Source organism: Anguilla rostrata, chromosome 13, assembly GCF_018555375.3.
Source record: "Anguilla rostrata isolate EN2019 chromosome 13, ASM1855537v3, whole genome shotgun sequence".
Lineage (NCBI taxonomy): Eukaryota > Metazoa > Chordata > Actinopteri > Anguilliformes > Anguillidae > Anguilla > Anguilla rostrata.
Window position 1 is genome coordinate 4471064 of NC_057945.1, and position 12843 is coordinate 4483906.

The following is a 12843-nucleotide window of genomic DNA, read 5'->3' on the forward strand; positions in this document are numbered from 1 at the left end:
CACAGGTTACTCAGAGAGTGTGTATTTGGGCCCAGGTTACTCAGAGAGTGTGGATTTGGGCCCAGGTTACTCAGAGAGTATAGATTTAGGCCCAGGTTACTCAGAGAGTGTGGATTTGGGCACAGGTTACTCAGAGAGTATGGATTTAGGCCCAGGTTACTCAGAGAGTGTGGATTTAGGCACAGGTTACTCAGAGAGTATGGATTTAGGCCCAGGTTACTCAGAAAGTGTGGATGTAGGCCCAGGTTACTCAGAGAGTATGGATTTAGGCCCAGGTTACTCAGAGAGTGTGGATTTAGGCACAGGTTACTCAGAGAGTGTGGATTTAGGCCCAGGTTACTCAGAGAGTGTGTATTTAGGCCCAGGTTACTCAGAGAGTATGGATTTAGGCCCAGGTTACTCAGAAAGTGTGGATGTAGGCCCAGGTTACTCAGAGAGTATGGATTTAGGCCCAGGTTACTCAGAGAGTGTGGATTTAGGCCCAGGTTACTCAGAGAGTGTGGATTTAGGCACAGGTTACTCAGAGAGTGTGGATTTAGGCCCAGGTTACTCAGAGAGTGTGTATTTAGGCCCAGGTTACTCAGAGAGTATGGATTTAGGCCCAGGTTACTCAGAAGTGTGGATTAGGCCCAGGTTACTCAGAGAGTATGGATTTAGGCCCAGGTTACTCAGAGAGTGTGGATTTAGGCACAGGTTACTCAGAGAGTGTGGATTTAGGCCCAGGTTACTCAGAGAGTGTGTATTTAGGCCCAGGTTACTCAGAGAGTGTGTATTTAGGCACAGGTTACTCAGAGAGTGTGGATTTAGGCACAGGTTACTCAGAGAGTGTGGCTTTAGGCCCAGGTTACTCAGAGAGTGTGGATTTGGGCCCAGGTTACTCAGAGTGGTTTATTATTACTGGCTTGGTTGTTGGAAACACTGGGGCTCAGTGTGTGGGGGGAGGGCCCCTGGGAGATGCTATCTTCACCACTGATACAATGGCCTCATACACTGGCCCTCTTACGCTCAGACAGGAGAACACAGGCAAGAGGAGAGTGCCACCCACTGGCGCAGGGTGCTCTGGGGCCCAGATGTGTCCTTCCTGACAATGATCGAAGACACTGTACCGATAACAGAATTTTAATTTAGAAAAAGGAATATTATTAATTTTCTTCCAATAACCAAGACCAGAATAATTCTCTTGCGTTATGTGCGAGAATGTTAACTGTTGCTTGGGTACACACATGCCAACATGCTCACCTGCACACACCCTGTGACTTCACAAACGAGATTTAGCTTTTTGCTTTTCTTCTTGTCAGTTGGGAGATACGTAAGTGTTTGCTGTCGGCCCACCAGCAAATAGCATGTGTGAAGGACGTTAAGAACTTCCCCAGAGCCTGGAGTCTGCAAGTTACTGTGTGAAGGACATTAAGAACATCCCCAGAGCCTTCAGTCAGCAAATTAATGTGTGAAAGATGGTGGTGACAGTCGCCTTTGGAGATGCACGTGATCATGATTGTGCAGTGAGTGCTTCTGTATTGTTTAAAGATGGGAAACCTGTCCCATCTCACTCTCCACTCATCCAGAAAGCCATCAAAAAGGGGATATTATAAAAGCTTTCTCTGCCATAAAGAAATAGGGGTGTCTTTAAATTTGTCTGATTTCCAAGTTATGGGACTGTTGTCTGAGATCATTCCCATGTGCACATAACAATTAAGAGCTACTAGGATAAGCGGGTATAGATAATGGATGGATGGATGGACGGATGGATGTTTTATTGCACAGTGCTGACATCCAGAGTCTGGAACGGGTACTGCATGTATTTAAAAAAAAGTGGAGATGAAAGAAATGCTGGAATGTTTTGGCATACAGAATGAGCAGACAGAGCGTGCTGCATACTGTATCGTCAGGCTCACACACACAGGATGCTGTCTCTTTACTTTGATTGACAGGGAACACGTTTGCTCACAAAGCTGGGAACATAACACAGAGCATGTCAGGAGCTTACTGTAATTAAAAGCAGAAAGAGACACTCAGACGTGCGCAGCTAAGTGGTCTAAAAACGACAGGGTCTGGTAGCAATTACAAAACTCTCCTCCTGTTTATAAGATCTAATTACCAACATATTAACTTCTACAGACAAACTAATCAACACTCATATACAGCATATATATGCATGTGTATGTATGTCTGTATCTGACATATGGATATTTTATGGATATTTTTATGCATATATGGATATTTTGGGGCCTGTTGAGTGGCGTATCCAGGTAAAGGCATTGGTGCTGAGCATGATGGTCACGGTGCTGACTCTGGCTCGCCTGATTGGCTGTAATGATGCCCTGCGAGGGAAGGTTTCCTCCACCTCATTGGACAGGGTAGGATTTGGCAGTCTGTCCACATCAACGGTGTATGTAAAATCTCAATATAGATTTTAAATATGGATGTGGACCCGTGGTTATTTGGTTGATCATGTAACTAAGGGGGCTCACTTTTATACATTGGTGATATGGGTGTTTGATAACTTTTTTCAATAAATTAAATAATTTTAAAAAAAAGTTTTTTGTGCTTACTGTTTCCCTTTGTCTAATATTACATTTTGTCAAAAGATGTGAAGCCATTTATTTATCACATTGCACTGTACATATATACTGTATATATATATCACTACTCTCTTGCAAACAGATGTGTAAAATGTTACTAAGAGCCAAGAACCTTTTGTTTTGGAAGTCCTTCCATACTTTTTGTTGTGTAATAATTCTCACTGTGAATTCTGCCAAGAGCCAAATTCCTCGCAGTTGCATCTGACTCGTAGTCGTATTGCATATGCTATGAATCATCCAGTTTGCATCTCATAAATCACAGGATACACGAGGGCGCGTACGCGCCAGAGCGCTAACCGGAAAGACCCCCCCCCCCGCCACAGGGAAAATAACACGTTCGGCTGAAGCCAGCCGTACACCGGCTGGCGTAATTACGGCTTGCTTAACTACATTCAGCGTCCCCCCCCCCCCCGAATCACCACAACCCCCCAAACATGGCACCAGGCTCCATGCTGAACAGCACAGACACAAACTCGCAAACCGTCGCGGTTTGCAGCCGATACGCGCTGCGTTTCTCGCGCCGCCGCCGCCGCCGAGGGAAGGCGTTGAGTCATCGCTACCGCGAAAAGAAAGAGGAACGCGGAGAAAAATCCCAGGATGCAATAGTTTTCCGAGCACCTGTCTTTATAATCCGCGCTTCCAGCTGACGTGTTGGCGGATCCGTTTGCGGGGGGGGCCGCCGAGCCTGTTAACAGCGTACATTCTCTTCACTCCGGTGCTTCTCAAATAAAAATAAAAATAAAACTGCGGAGTCTTTGTACAGCTTCAGAACCTGGAACTGCACCAGCAACACTGGGGGTGGCTTCCTACCGAAACATAAACAGCAGAAGATGACCTGTCCTTCCCTCCACAGACAGGAAATGAAAGCCAAACAGGCTGTTTGGGTGGGTGGGGGGTGGGGGGGGTTATCCAGCTTAGATGAAAGTTCACGGAGTCAAACTGCAATAATGCATCCCAGTAAAATGCCCAGTGTTCATTCAGCTCTAACAGAGGACATGTGATCCTACTCTCGACCCTCAACACACACACAGTTAAAAACCACAAGCCACAGTAATGGAACTGTAGGTGCCACTTTTATACTTTAGAAAAGCCCAGAAGATCCTGTGGAAAAGCCAACTAAAGATAGCATGCTGACTACTCCAGCTCTGCTTGTAAACGGGATAGATCCAAGTATGTGTGTATTTGTTTCATTTGAACACATTTCTCACAGATTTGTCATACATAAAAGTCAAACTGTACATGAAAATGCAACATTTAGTGAAACACTTTTGAAAGATAAATCGTGTGATTAAAGTTCCTCTGGGTATAAATATCCTTTGATAAATCAGCATTTTATAGCCGATACAGTTTGGCTCTTTCCTAGCTTTCTAAATGTGTCAAATGCCTCATTCATACCTGATGATTTATATACACGGTTCTCCATGACCTCCCACAAACCCATACACTCTAATGAAAATAGTGGTTTCAGGTAACACACAGGTTTACATGAAAAATAATACAGAAAAAAAATCCAGCGACAGACATTACATATGATATACATACAACGCACATATCTAAAATAATACCTGCCATCTCACTGCACTGAAACTCTGTGTACTAGCATGGCAAGCCACAATATGCCTAATGAGGCCTGTGTTTTAATGCCTGGTTTCACTCATATATTAATAAAAGTGTCTTAGAGCCTATTCACACACTGGAACAGAGCCTTAACAGATACCAGACCATGTGACCCATCCACACACTGGAACAGAGCCTTAACAGATACCAGACCATGGGACCCATCCACACACTGGAACAGAGCCTTAACAGATACCAGACCATGGGACCCATCCACACACTGGAACAGAGCCTTAACAGATACCAGACCATGGGACCCATCCACACACTGGAACAGAGCCTTAACAGATACCAGACCATGGGGCCCATCCACACACTGGAACAGAGCCTTAACAGATACCAGACCATGGGACCCATCCACACACTGGAACAGAATCTTAACAGATACCAGACCATGGGGCCCAGCCATACACTAGTAATGCACGTTCAATAATTGGTAATGCATGTTCAATGATTGGTGATGCATGTTCAACTCTTGCTAATGGATGTTTAATACTTGGTAACGTATGCCTAATGATTGGTAATGCATGTTCACTGCTTGGTAATGCATGTTCAATGATTGGTAATGCATGTTCAATGATTGATGATGCATGTTCAATTCTTGCTAATGGATGTTCAATACTTGGTAGTGCATGTTTAATGATTGGTGATGCATGTTCAATTCTTGCTAATGGATGTTTAATACTTGGTAATGTATGCCTAATGATTGGTAATGCATGTTCAATGCTTGGTAATGCATGTTCAGTTCTTGCTAATGGATGTTTAATACTTGGTAATGTATGCCTAATGATTGGTAATGCATGTTTAATGCTTGGTAATGCATGTTCAATTCTTGCTAATGGGTGTTTAATGCTTGGTAATGTATGCCTAATGATTGGTAATGCATGTTTAATGCTTGGTAATGCATGTTTAATACTTGGTAATGCATGCTGTAATATGCATTTTAAGTGACCTAAATTTCATGAAAAGGCTCTGCAGTCTGCACACGTCTCTTCTCACCATGGTGAGGCCAGCACAGGTTTCTGATGAGCTGCTGGCCCGGGTCACATCCATGCCACTCGAAAGAATCAGTGGGGTGAGAGAGCAGGCGGTGTTGGTTATGAAAGCAGGCTAAAATAAGGCTTTCCAAAGCCACTGCACACCGGCCCTCTGACAGGAGTGGTGCACTGCCAGACTGTTCATTACTGCGTGTTAGAGGTCAGCGTCCACTCTAATAGGTTTGCTTATATAAGCACATCTCAGAGAGCAGGTCAGACCTCTTGTTTATTTTAAGTGCATGGTCTATGAATGACACTATTGGACACAGAGAAGTGAGAAGTCAAGGACTAAGGTCCTTACATCATGGCATGATAATAATAATAATAATAATAATAATCTATACAGTGTGATATTTACAGCAGTGATTACAGCAGTACTAAACCCCAGCCTGGCCTAGTCCCCCCAACTGCCCCCATCACTCCCACCCCCCGGCCCTGATTCCTGCCCCAGCCTAGTCTACCCCCCCTCCGACCCCCCCCACCCTGCTCCCGAAACCCAGCCTGGTCCCCCCCCTGCTCCCCCGCCCCTGAACCCTAGCCCAGCCTGGCCCATTTCCCCAGGTGATGGGGTTAGGGCCTCTCTGGGACACTCAAACTGCCAGACTGTCCTCCATGACCCCCAGCCTGCCCCCCCCCCCAGCCCCCGCCCCCCACAGATCAGCACAGCTCGAGCGATTCAGCGCCAGCCCGCGAGATTTACCCCTCTCTGCCAGCACCAGGCACACGGCATTCCGAGCTTCCGCTATTATTCCCAAAACCCCTGCCACATCTCCATAACTCTGTCTGAGGGCGATTAGTAAAGAGGGGAGGCTGGAGTCCTGTGGCCACACAGACACTCTCTCAAACACACACACACACACACACACACAATACACACATAATATACACACTACACACACACACACACACACACACATACACACTACACACACACACACACACACACACTATACACACACACACTACACACACACACACACACACACTCTCTCACACACACACACACACACTATACATACACACACACACACACTCTCTCTCACACACACACACAGACACTCTCTCTCTCTCACACACACACACACACTATACACTACACACACTACACACACACACACCCACTATACACACACACATACACACACTATACACACACACACACACACACACTATACACACACACACACACACACACACACACTATACACACACACACACACACACACACACACTATACACACACACACACACACACACACACTATACACACACACACACACACACACTATACACACACACACACACACACTATACACACACACATGCACACACACACACACACTATACACACACACATACACCCACTATACACACACACATACACCCACTATACACACACACACACACATACACACTACACACACACACACACACAAACACTATACACACACTACACACACACACATACACCCACTATACACACACACACACACCCACTATACACACACACATGCACATACACACACACACTATACACACTCACATACACCCACTATACACACACACACATACACCCACTATACACACACACATGCACATACACACACACACACATACACCCACTATACACACACACATGCACATGCATACACACACACACACATACACACACACACTCACACCTACACACACACACACACACACACATACACCTACACCCACTACACACACACACACACACACACACACACAGTTACAGGAACTGTGAGCCCAGGAACCCAGAGTCGGTTTAAATCAGGTCCCTGCACCCTCACTTGTGTCAATGAAAGTTTCTTTCTTCAGGAAGGGGATTGCAATGGTGATGGGGAAAACAATCACTGAAATTTAATTTGTTGCAAAACACAAAATACAGAACACCTCCAAAATAATCTATACTGTACTCTATACACAAAATCTATACATTACAATCAACATTGTGGAGGTGTAGATTGTGTTTTACAGGCACCAAAGAAGACAGAAATAATACAAAAATATCATACATACTGAATCATATATACATTCATACAAAAAAGCAGAGCAGCCTATAAAACACATATAAAGATACAAACAAATTCATATTTCAAAATACATATATGCTAATATATAGAACTAATATTGCCTCCAAAGCAAGCTGTTTAAAATGTATTAATTTGGGGGTCCTCTGCAGGTACTGGAACCCCATTATTTTTGTTTGGATTCTCTTTTTTCCTTTTTTAAAAAAGTTTTTTTTTCTGACCATTGACCTCAAAATAATTTTTGCTGGCATGTCCAAGAACTGTCAAATTTAATAGGCTTGTTGGGATGGCTGAACTCCTGGATCTTCTAAAATATGGCGCAAGTTGGTCACCTGTCAGCACTACGGTGCACATAACAAATTTCTGCCCTCATCAGGGCCTCCACCTGTTCGCCCTACAAACACTGGTCCCACTCCTCATGAGGAACAAATCTGCCTCAAATTGCCCCTGGGTACATTTTCCACCATTTTGAAATAAAAATAAAAAAGAGTGTTTGCAAATTGTTACTTGTTAAATGACAGATTACCGAACAAAATTAACTGGGTGTGAAGCCAAAAGACGAGTACAAGACGATGGAAGCACTCCAAGGCACGAATGCTTTTCTCTTTGTTTTTTATTCACTATAAACAGAGCAGTACAACAAAACAGCTTTTAGCCAATGCCTTTTTCAGAGACTATAAAGTTCACTTTTTTTTACCCCTGGAATTTTAAAAGAAGAGAATTTTGGTCTCCATTTTTGCCTTGAAGTGTCTCCACCCTCTTATTTTATTGGCTGTTAAAACAAGCACGTTTTGGCTGCATTTATTAAGCCGCAGCATGAAAACACAAAATGGCTGAACCCTCATTGGTCATGAGAAATGCATTCAGTACAGCGAGAAGATGTATCTCCCCTGAATTAAAAAAACTGAACACATAATTATCCCTGCAGGCAATCCACACTAGTTCAGCCTTGCAGTGCTTTCCTAGTGAAGAATGGAGATATATTCACTCTGAGTAAATTAGAAGTGAATTACCCTGTTCATTAAATTAGCTAATCGAATTCTGGCAAACAACAGCACATTTTGTGCTTCTGATCAATCTTTTAAGATGAGATATTGGTTTTTTTTCATATGGTGTCTCAAAGCAGACGTGCTGATCTAGGGTCAGTTTTCTAGTCCATATCCCAGCCTTACAAATGATGTGTCTCAATGCAAGACTGATTCAGGATCAGCACCCCTACTCTGAGACACTTTATGAATACAAACCCTGATGAATCCAAAGTGGTCATACCAGCAAAACAAGGGCCAGGAGTTAAATTAAATGAAAATTGTTAAATTAATTAAACTGTTAAATTAAATGAAAATTAAATGTTTCTGGCTTGTAAAGCCCATATGTAAGGGAATGTGCTGCCTTTCATCAATGCAGAGGGAATATACAGTGGTCACACAGACCAGCAGATGTAGAGGGACTCTACAGTGATCACAATGACCAGCAGATCTAGAGGGAGTCTACAGAGATCATACAGACCAGCAGATCTAGAGGGACTCTACAGTGATCACACAGACCAGCTGATGTATTGGGAATCTACAGTGATCACACAGAACAGCAGATCTAGAGGGGATCTACAGTGATCACACAGACCAGCATTTCTAGAGCAAGTCTACAGTGATCACACAGACCAGCAGATACATAGGGAATCTACAGTGATCACACAGACCAGCAGATCTAGTGGGAATCTACAGTGATCACACAGACCAGCAGATCTAGAGGGAATCTACAGTGATCACATAGACCAGCAGATCTAGAGGGAATCTACAGTGATCACACAGACCAGCAGATCTAGTGGGAATCTACAGTGATCATACAGACCAGCAGATGTAGAGGGCATCTACAGTGATCACACAGACCAGCAGATGTAGAGGGAATATACAGTGATCACACAGACCAGCAGATGTAGAGGGAATATACAGTGATCACACAGACCAGCAGGTGGCTCAGTCTCAGGGGTAAGGGGGGTTGAGCTGTGTTTTGGCTTGTACTCAGCCAACCCCTGTAGGCTTGCACAGACAGATTAGGACTGAATAGAAAGCTCTGCACTCCTACATGATTTAAAGTTAAATAAATCCTTAAAGGGGCACTCCAGCCAAAAGATATCATTTAATGTCCTGTTCCTCGCCTTTACAATAACATATATATCTAATGTGCGGTATATTAGCCCACAACAAAGAAAACAAACAGAGCCCCGCCCCCAAATGATGAGTGTGTGATGATTGTGTCCCAGTGCTTTTGGTGTTACGTCCCAGTGCTGAAGGTCTTATGTACCAGTGCTTTTGGTGTTATAGTATGTCCCAGTGCTTTTGGTGTTACGTACCAGTGCTTTTGGTGTTACAGTATGTCCCAGTGCCTCCATCGGTGCTGACAATCGCAGTTGCTCTTCAAAGTACCGCCCTCCTCCTCGCTGTAACTCTATGGCTTGCCTTGCCATTGTCGGGTCCCATTTTGAATAATAACCCGCGGTCTTATCCTCTCCACTGCCCACCTTCTCTCCATTTCATTGTAAATATACCCCCCACCCCGCCGCCCATTGTTTTTGAATAAACTTTCTAGTCATCGAGACAGAAAACATTGACAGGGCAAAACGGCAGATACAAGCTTTCCACGAATGCATCGAACTCAAAAAAGCAAAAACAGAGACACGAGGTCTCTGCCTCACTTGCAGCCTGTCTTTCTGCAGTCTCATATTAGAGATTGGGCATCTGGAACGCTGCTGCTTGCTGCTGAGGCTAGCAGTACATATGCCGTGTGATTGCTTGCCGAGGAACCGCACAATGTGCACTGCGCATGCAGGACGCGTGGGTCTCCCAGTGTCTTTCAGTGTTTACTGTGTTGATTGGACATACATTTGCAAAATTTCCAGGGAAATTGTCAATAAAAGTTCCCCACAATATTGCACCGTAAGACCCCCCCAAAATGAGGTGCTGCAGTGAAAACTTCAGAGAGGATTATTTAAAAACTGCTGCAGAACAGCAAGAGAGAAAATATAATTTAAAAGCCGGGTCTGACCGCCTTGCGTTCTACAGGCTGAGAAACAGCCAATCAGCAGCCTGGCTGAGCAGATGCTATATCTGCAGCACAGGCCAAGAAACAGCCAATCAGCAGCCTAGGTGAGCAGATGCTAAACCCACACCAGAGGCTGAAAAACAGCCAATCAGCAGCCTGGCTGAGCAGATGATATACGCACACCGTGGTTCTTAGGTCTGCAGCTACCACAGCTGAGCAGAGACGCATTACAGTACATCCCTGCCAGTCAGCAGGTGTTCTTATCCACAGCAACTTTTACAGCTTTTGACACTGTACCCATTACCCAGCTGGATTTTTACTGAAGCAATGCAGGTTAAGCACTTTGCTTAAGGGTATAGCAGCAGTGTCCTATCCAGGAATTGATTTAGCGAACTTTGGGTTATAAGCCAAGCCAGCCACGTTTCCCAAACCATTACATTACACTGCCGCTACATTCCCAGGGTCCCAACTGCTATCCTAGATGGAAGCAAAATGTCTGTCTTTCTGTTGCAGTAGTGCTCAGAAAAGTCTGAGCAGAGTGTTTTTGTGTAAAATAATGTGCACTTGTAAACAAGCCAATGTAAAGAGGAATTTTCTGCCTGAAATGAGGTCTTAGCGTCTCTTGGGTCGGTGGTCTCTGAAAAATGAATCAGTAAATGCTTCTGCTTTCAGCATTATTGAACAGTTTTCCTGGCAGGGTCAGCGCAGCTGAAGCGTTCACTGAGGGATTATGCGCCCGCAGCTTCATAAATATCGGCCAGACAGTCGAACGCACAAACGCACTGAGGAACATCCACGCTAGCTCTGTGCCACTGCTGCTTCAGAGCAGACAGTGCTTTAAGGCTTTTTCTGTGAACCGATTTTTTTGCGCCGTCGCCATGGTGCAAATCCATCCATTATTTATACCAACTGATCCTGAGCAGGGTCGCGGGGGGTGCTGGAGCCTATCCCAGCGTGCATTGGGCGAGAGGCAGGAATACACCCTGGACAGGCCGCCAATCTGTCGCAGGGCACACACACGGTTGGATTCGAACCGCCGACGTCGTGACTCGCATTGAGCATGTGGTTAGCGCGCTTCGGGCTGCGCCACTAGAGGCCCCTTGATCGTAGCTTCTTATCACACGCCTGCTCACACAGACGTGAGTCAGAGGAAGGCGCTTCACCTGCATCTAAAGAGGCAGACTTGTGGGCTCCTGATCGACCGGCGCGGGTTGATTGGTGCACGGTCTATGAGACGTGGTCATCCTGACCAATCAACCGAGACCTCCCCATCCATGGGCTGAATCAGAGCTTAACTGGCCGAGCGACCCAACAGCTCCCACAGTGGAAGATACTCACACGCTGTGGCGACTGATGAGCCCTGCGAGGAATTATGTCCAATACAGCAGCTGCGCAGCGACACTCGATCCCACGTCCAGCCCGTTAGGACAGCAATACAGGGACTGCCAGTGAAATACACGACCCGACTGATCTGCTCTTGGGAGGAGTAGAGGGCAGTCCCTAGATGAGATGACACATTAGAACTACTAACAATCTCCATTGGCATTCGCAGCAAAGCAGCAAATCAAAGGGGAACTACAGTGCCTGCAGTGTAGCTTCACTGACATGTTAAAAAACCAGCAGCTCCAGCCACCTTTGTGACAGGGACTGTTCAGAGAAAATGCATTCACATGTTAAATGAGCTGTGGGCACAGGACGTTTCAAAACCACCACTCTGTAGAGATGACCAGTATCTTACATGTATTTGAAATTACACGTATTTGTATTTGATTGAAATGTCAGTGTATTTGCATTTGATTGAAATGTAAATGTATTTGAATTGTATTTTCATGTATGTATTTCATATGAAATGCAGGTTACTTGCCTGTATTTTCAGTGGTTTTTAGTACCTGCAAGGCAACGCACACCTGAAGCTCATGAGTTTATTTGGAAAGTATTTTGTATATTTTAGTGCAAATTTGCCAGTAATTTGGTCTGTGCCATTCAGCCCATGTCCATCCTCTCTAACAGGCCAGACCCAGAACCCCCTGCCCGCCATGCTCTGCCCCCCCTAACCCTCAACCCCCCCTCCCCGCATCCCCGCCCCCGCCCTCCAGCATCTGGACTACAGCTGGTCCCTCAGAGCCATGCCCCTAGCCCCGCCCTCCTCTCTCGGCAATAGGATGCCCAGCAGGAAGTTTCCTTCACCCAGCTGCCTCCAAATCAGCATTATTTAAAATGCTTTCTTTTCTACAAAACTGGACTGTTTTCATATTTTGTCATTCACTGTCTGTAACTATGTGTGCCGATATTTTGGGCCACATTATTTTCTTCAAAAAGAGAATTCTAATCTCAGTGAGACTAATCTGGTAAAATATATGAATGAAGTAAATTGTGTTATCAAAACTGCCCTGTAACAGTATTCTTTTCTTTGTAGAATGTTCAGCACAACAAACAAATTAGTGAATATTCCATTGCTAATTTACAAGTTAGCAGTGAATTTGGGATTGTGCGCAGATTGCAGTGATTGTCTCA